Raw genomic sequence first — 8,297 nt, 5'->3', positions numbered from 1 at the left:
ATATACCCTCAAAATAGTTTATAATAATAATTTATTTATTAATTAATTTATTTTTATTTATTTTGTCCGATACACAATGAGGGTTTTAGTGGGTATATATCTATATACACATAGTAAAATACATGATGAAGGTTATAGAGGAGATACTCAGAGTAAAATATATCTAAGAAAGAATAGAAAAGAAGGTATAGTAATAGAACATATCAATGAAAGAATAGAAGAAGAGATATAGGAATAGAAGAAAGGTATAGGAGATATAGGAGAGCAATAGGACAGGGGACGGAAGGCACTCTAGTGCACTTGTACTCACCCCTTACTGACCGCTTAGGAATCTGGATAGGTCAACCGTAGATAATCTAAGTGTAAAGTGTTGGGGGTTTGGGGAGGCTCCTCTCCATGGGAAACCCCACCTCTGGACTTCCGTGTTTTTGTGATGCTGCAGGGGAATCCCAGCAGCGAAAAAACGGGCGTTTCGCTGGCAACGGAAGTCCGGAGATAGGGTTTCCCAGCAAGGGGGACCTCAGTGAAATCGCAGCATTGTAAAAACATAGAGGTCCAGAGGTGGGGTTTTGAGGACTTTGGTGTTTTTGTGATGCTGCGATTTCACTGGAAAACCCCACCTCCACACTTCCGTTGCCAGCGAAGCGCTCGCTTTTGCGATGCTGGGATTTCCCTGCTGGGATTTCCCTGCAGCATCGCAAAAACACAGAAGTTCGGAAGTGGGGTTTCCTATGGAGGGGAACCTCAGGAGAATCCCAGCAGTGCAAAAACGGGTGCTTCGGCTGGCAAAAGGGGTGAATTTTGGGCTTGCACGCATTAATCGCTTTTCCATTGATTCCTATGGGAAACATTGTTTCGTCTTACAAACTTTTCACATTAAGAACTTCATCCCGGAACCAATTAAGTTTGTAAGACAAGGTATCACTGTACCTGCCTAGTCCTAGAATGTATCCCTCTGTTAATGCAACTCAGGATTGTATTGGCCTTTTTGGCTGCTGTTGCACATTGCTGGCTCATATTTAGTTGGTTGTTCACCAAGACTCCAAGATCCCTCTCGCAGTCACTGCTTTTGAGTGTGGTTTCACCCAGTTTATACTCTATATATGACTTTGGTTTCTCTTACCTTTTACTTTTTTTACTTTTACTTTTATTTTACTTTTCCCTGCATTGAAGTTCAGGCCCATCCATCTGGATCCTAAGCCTGTCCTCTATGGCAGTGTTTCCCAACCTTGGCAACTTGAAGATATCTGGACTTCAACTCCCAGAATTCCCCAGCCAGCGAATTCTGGGAGTTGAAGTCCAGATATCTTCAAGTTGCCAAGGTTGGGAAACACTGCTCTATGGTATATTAACTAAGCATACACTATGGACCATTGGATGAAGTGAAATACCAACATAGCAGAAAGTCTTTGTAATAAAAATGTAATATAACCAATACATTCATGTAATTAATACTGTATAAATATGTCTGAAACACCACAGCCTTGCGTGTCAGCAAAAACCAAACAACTTTATTGCAGACTGCTCATACTGAATTTGAAATAGAGAATAAATCAGAATTATTTATTATTGAATAATCAGAGCTGCTGATTCCTGGGGCCAATTGCGCCTTATGAATGACCCAAATTTATCATTTTATTTATTTGTATGTATGTATGTATGTATGTATGTATGTATGTATGTATGTATATATATATATATATATATATGTTTTTTTGGGGGGGGGTTATGTCGGATCCCCTGGTATATTGAAGGAACGTCACAGCTCCTTTTTGCCTCTAGGCCCAACCCAGGACCATTTCACGGCAGTTAATTTATTTATAGCCGACAACTATATTCTGCATGTGTCTAAAAAAACATTTGACATATATATATATTATTTAAAACAAAACAAACATATAAAAACACACAAACATAAAAAGGAAAACACACATATCCGGGATGGTTTACATCCCAATTTTCATCAGAAGCACATATGAAGTTGTATATGTGTTTACATTAATTGAGAACATTTTTTGTCTATATTTACTCCAAATACTGAACATTTCATAAGAAGAAGAAAAAATAGAAAAGGAAAAATGAAAAGAAGAGACATTAAAAAATCTAGTTTCAATTAAAAAGATAAACATATCTTTTAAGCCTTACATTTTATTTCACTTAATTAGCTATTTCTTTGTTTTAACAAATTGTAGAATTTATCCCAAACTCTATAATAATCCATTTCCTCTTTCCCTTCTAATTTTTTGGTTAACATATCCATCTTGGCACATTCCATAACCTTTTAAATAATCATTTCATCTCTTGGTATGTCCTCGCTTTTCCATAATTGAGCATTATTTATTATATATAATTTGGATTGCTGCACTGTATTGCTTTTAAATTTCAGTGATAGGTCAATCCCGGATTGTTTAAAGAATTTTTTTTAAAGGGGGAGAGACCCCCCCCCCCAAAAAAAAAAAAAAAATTCCAAGCCTTTCCATGTACCTTTAGCACATGGTATAGAAACATAGAAACATAGAAGTCTGACGGCAGAAAAAGACCTCCTGGTCCATCTAGTCTGCCCTTATACTATTTTCTGTATTTTATCTTAGGATGGATATATGTTTATCCCAGGCATGTTTAAATTCAGTTACTGTGGATTTATCTACCACGTCTGCTGGAAGTTTGTTCCAAGGATCTACTACTCTTTCAGTAAAATAATATTTTCTCATGTTGCTTTTGATCTTTCCCCCAACTAACTTCAGATTGTGTCCCCTTGTCCTTGTGTTCACTTTCCTATTAAAAACACTTCCCTCCTGGACCTTATTTAACCCTTTAATATATTTAAATGTTTCGATCATGTCCCCCCTTTTCCTTCTGTACTCCAGACTATACAGATTGAGTTCATGAAGTCTTTCCTGATGCGTTTTATGCTTAAGACCTTCCACCATTCTTGTAGCCCGTCTTTGGACCCGTTCAATTTTGTCAATATCTTTTTGTAGGTGAGGTCTCCAGAACTGAACACAGTATTCCAAATGTGGTCTCACCACCAGCATTCTATATAGCGGGATCATAATCTCCCTCTTCCTGCTTGTTATACCTCTAGCTATGCAGTCAAGTATCATTTTCAAAAGGCTGCAATGACTTCGTAGATGAGATCGTACGCATGCAGAAATGATAAACTTGTTGCTTCAGGTAAGTAAAGTACGCAAGGAAGGAAAAAAGACATCCAGCTGCCAAAAGTATCATTTCCAGAGAAGTTGCGTTATATTTAATGTTACCGCTGGAAGAGTTTCAGTCATAATAGCTCTCTGCCTTCATTAGAAAGACGAAACTGCGGTGGTGACATAACTCTGCCCTTTGGGGAAGACGTGTAGGGGTTGGGATGCATTTGGGGGGGAAATGCCAGGACTTGCTTTGCCATAGGCAGCCTTGCTTACGTCACTTTTGGGTCCCCTTGTTAAAATTAGAAAGCAGGCAGTCCTCATGAGTGCAACTGAGCCCAAGATGTATGTGGCTAAATAAGAAATTGATTACATGAGTTTTGATTCATTTTAAGTCTTGGTTGACTCAGCCTTCCCTCCTTCCGAGGTGAGTAAAGTGAGGACCGAGATTGTTGGGGGCGAGATGATGACTCTGTAACTGCTTAGGGAGGGCTGTAAAGCACCGTGAAGCGGTATATAAGTCTAAGGGCTATTGCTATTGCAGATTAACTCTGCCCACTGCCAGGAGTTCGATCCTGAGCAGCTCAAGGTTGACTCAGCCTTCCATCCTTCCGAGGTGGGTAAAATGAGAACCCAGATAGTTGGGGGCAAGAGGATGACTGTGTAAACTGCTTAGAGAGGGCTGTAAAGCACTGTGAGGTGGTACATAAGTCTAAGTACTATTGCTATTGCTACTGACTTCCCTTCCCATTTCCTTCTTTCCTTCCTTCCTCCCTCCCTCCCTTCCTCCCTCCCTCCTTCCTTCCTGTTAAAATGCAGTATTGTAGACTAATTCTGCCCACTACCATGAGTTTTATTTATTTTATTTATTTATTTATTTATTTTGTCCAATACATAATGAGGGTTTTAGTGGGTATATATCTATATACACATAGTAAAATACACGATGAAGGTTATAGAGGAGATACTCATAGTAAAATATATCTAAGAAAACATAGAAAAGAAGGTATAGTAATAGAACATATCAATGAAAGAATAGAAGAAGAGATATAGGAATAGAAGAAAGGTATAGGAGATATAGGAGAGTAATAGGACAGGGGATGGAAGGCACTCTAGGGCACTTGTACTCACCCCTTACTGACAGCTTAGGAATCTGGATAGGTCAACCGTAGATAATCTAAGGGTAAAGTGTTGGGGGTTTGGGGATGACACTATGGAGTCCGGTAATGCATTCCACGCTTTGACAACTCGGTTACTGAAGTCATATTTTTTACAGTAAAGTTTGGAGCAGTTAATATTAAGTTTAAATCTGTTGTGTGCTCTTGTGTTGTTGTGGTTGAAGCTGAAGTAGTCGCCGACAGGTAGGACGTTGCAGCATATGATCTTGTGGGCAATACTTAGATCTTGTTTAAGGCATCTTAGTTCTAAACTTTCTAGGCCCAGGATTGAAAGTCTAGTCTTGTAGGGTATTCTATTTTGAGTGGAGGAGCGAAGGGCTCTTCTGGTGAAGTATCTTTGGACATTTCCAAGGGTGTTAATGTCTGAGATGTGATATGGGTTCCAAACAGATGAGCTGTATTCGAGGATGGGTCTGGCAAAAGTTTTGTAAGCTCTGGTAAGTAGTGTGAGATTGCCAGAGCAGAAGCTACGTAGGATTAGGTTTACAACTCTTGAAGCCTTCTTGGCTATATTGTTGCAGTGGGCTTTGGCACTTAAATCTTTTGTTATTAGTATACCAAGGTCTTTAACCAAGTGGGGATTATCTGTGATAATTTGATTATTCAGTTCGTATTTGGAGTTCAGATTCTTCTTCCCAATGGGTAGGACAGAGCATTTGCTAGTTGAGATTTGGAGTTGCCATGTGTTAGACCACCCAGAAACAGCGTCAAGGTCTTTTTGGAGAGTAGTTGTGTTATCGGTGGTGTTGAAGAGTTTTACATCGTTGGCAAAGAGGACACAGTTGCTTGTGATGTAATCGCAAAGGTCATTGATGTAGAGAACGAAGAGCGTTGGTCCCAGTCAGGGCCACCATCAGGAATTTTGGGGCCCCATACAGCCTAAGTGTCTGCCCCCCCCCCCCCCGCCATTTAAAAACTATTTTAAGTCGCCAAGCCACTCTATCCCCCGGGGATTAAAAAAGTAAAAAAAAGTAAAAAAAAAGTAAAAAAAGAAGAAAGAAAGGAGAGATAAATTCATATCTATAAATTTATCAGATGTCATATATAGTGTCAACTTATCTGTTGACCAGATTACAACTTTTAAGATCTTTACTATCAATATAGATGAAACTAACCTCAGATTGTGACCCCTTGTTCTTGGGTTCACTTTCCTATTAAAAACACTTCTCTCCTGGACCTTATTTAACCCTTTAACTTATTTAAATGTTTCGATCATGTCCCCCCTTTCCCTTATGTCCTCCAGAGTCCAGACTATACAAATTGAGTTCATTAAGTCTTTCCTGATAAGTTTATGCTTAAGACCTTCCACCATTCTTGTAGCCCGTCTTTGGACCCGTTCAATTTTATCCATATCTTTTTGTAGGTGAGGTCTCCAGAACTGTATTCCAAATGAGTCTCACGAGCGCTCTATACAGCGGGATCACAATCTCCCTCTTCCTGCTTGTTATACCTCTAGCTATGCAGAGGAAGAAGAAGACTCAGAATATTATAAGATGTTTGTATGATTGGTTTCTCAAATTAGGGTTCCTTAATTTAATTTAAACTTAAATATTAGATTTGTTTATATTGTCTTATTATTGTGGTTAGCCACCCCGAGTCTACGGAGAGGGGAGGCATACAAATCTATTAAATAAATAAATAAATAAAATAAAGATATGGGATAATTTTTATAATTGGTTAGAGGAAAGAAAGGATAAAAGAAAAGAAACTGAACAGAAAGATAATTTAAGAAATTAATAAATAAAATTCAAAGAAAAATGTCAAAATATGTAAAAATGCGAAGCACTACGTTAACAAAATACAACGTAAATAATGGATAAATCTCCAATTGAAATTTTGAATGAGCAGGGAATTTAAGCACCTCAAATTTATGTTGTATTTATGTTTTGATTTTCCTTTTGTTTGTCATTCTTATTTTTGTGTATGTATATAAAAATAATTTAAAAAAAAGGAAATAGGGATGATGGTAACAGTGATAGTTCCCACGCCTAATTTATTTAGTAATAATTGTGGCTGCCCATCATAGCAAGCAACTAATTGAGGTTATCTGTATCTTGCAAGTACTTCCGTGCAGTCCATTTGGAAACGTCTGGCTCTTTACAATAAATAAACAAATGAATGTAAAACTCTGACCGACACTTCCTCAATAGAGATGCAAAGGGCAGTGTAGGCAGAGTTAACCAATCATAAAAATATTCCAATGAAATCAGCTCCCCAGTGCTAATTCCAATAGCGTGCCAAGCCATGTTTTTTTTCAGACTGAGCAACTTTCAAGATGCCTGGACTTCAACTCCCAGAATCACCCTCCCCAGGCATTGAATTATGCGATAGCGCACACGTATGCACTTCCGGCGCCCATAGGAAAAAAGGTTCACCATCCCTGGTGTAAGGATTGGACTAGAAGACCACCAAGGTCCCTTCACATTCTATTCTAATTATATTTATTTAATTATTTTATTTTATTTTATTTTATTTTATTTTATTTTATTTTATTTTATTTTATTTTATTTTATTTTATTTTATTTTATTTTATTTTATTTTATTTTATTTTATTTTATTTTATTTTATTTTATTTTATTTTATTTTATTTTATTTTATTTTATTTTATTTTATTTTATTTTATTTTATTTTATTTTATTTTATTTTATTTTATTTTATTTTATTTTATTTTATTTATTTATTACATTTGTATGCCGCCCCTCTCCGCAGACTCGGGGCGGCTAACAACAATAATATACGACAATATAAACAAATCTAATATTTAAGTTTAAGTTAAATTAAGAAACCCTAATTTGAGAAACCAATCATACATACAGACGTAGCAAGCATAAATTTTATAAGCCTAGGGGGAAGGAATATCTCAATTCCCCCATGCCTGACGACAGAGGTGGGTTTTAAGAAGCCTATGAAAGGCAAGGAGGGTGGGGGCAACTCTGATCTCTGGGGGGAGTTGGTTCCAGAGGGTTGGGGCGCCACAGAAAAGGCTCTTCCCCTGGGTCCTGCCAGATGGCATTGTTTAGTTGACGGGAACCGGAGAAGGCCAACTCTGTGGGACCTAACTGGTCACTGGGATTCGTCTGGCAGAAGGCGGTCCCAGAGATATTCTGGTCCGGTGCCATGAAGGGCTTTATAGGTCATAACCAACATTTTGAATTGTGACTGGAAACTGATCGGCAGCCAATGCAGACTGCAGAGTGTTGGTGTGACATGGGCATATTTAGGAAAGCCCATGATAGCTCTCACAGCTGCATTCTGCACAATCTGAAGTTTCCGAACACTTTTCAAAAGTAGCCCCATGTAGAGAGCATTACAGTAGTTGAGCCTCGAGGTGATGAGGGCATGAGTGACTGTGAGCAGTGACTCCCGGTCCAAATAGGGCCGCAACTGGTGCACCAGGCGAACCTGGGCAAACGCCCCCCTCGCCATGTGCAGAGGGCAAAATTCATGCACTTTACATTTACATACACTGGAAGTAGAGATGAAAACCTGGGATGACACTGGACAGTGGAATTCTGACTTCCAAGGAGGTTTATTTTATAATATTTTGCCTCCACTTGCATTATATCGCACACATCTGTTTGCCCATAAAGCTAGAGCTAAAAAGATCCAATGGATCTCCATGCACACAATACCAAAAACCGAAGGCCAGGAAAATAGGGTAGATTCTGATGCCTTCTCGTCCCTGAGCTGTCGGAAGTATCAGTGGATTAACCTGGAGGCAATTGAATCCAGGGATTTATAAAGCAGCACCTGTTCCCTCAAAGCAAATAGTATGTGCTTGGAGTCAATTACCACTGGCTACAAAGATTTGTGTCTTTCTGATGACGTCTCTTCCAATTTAGACAATTCCTGTCCAGTGACTGCCCAAACAATCTTTCCCCCTGTATTATCAGCTGCGGTCATCAAAAGCCATCAATATTAATTTGGGAGGGAAGGAGGGAGGGAGAGAGAGAGAAAGAGAGAGAGAGAAGGGAAG

Source organism: Erythrolamprus reginae, chromosome 10 (genome assembly GCF_031021105.1).
Source record: "Erythrolamprus reginae isolate rEryReg1 chromosome 10, rEryReg1.hap1, whole genome shotgun sequence".
Taxonomy (NCBI): Eukaryota; Metazoa; Chordata; class Lepidosauria; order Squamata; family Dipsadidae; genus Erythrolamprus; species Erythrolamprus reginae.
The sequence above is the reverse complement of the archived record's forward strand: the minus strand, read 5'-3'. Positions refer to the sequence as shown.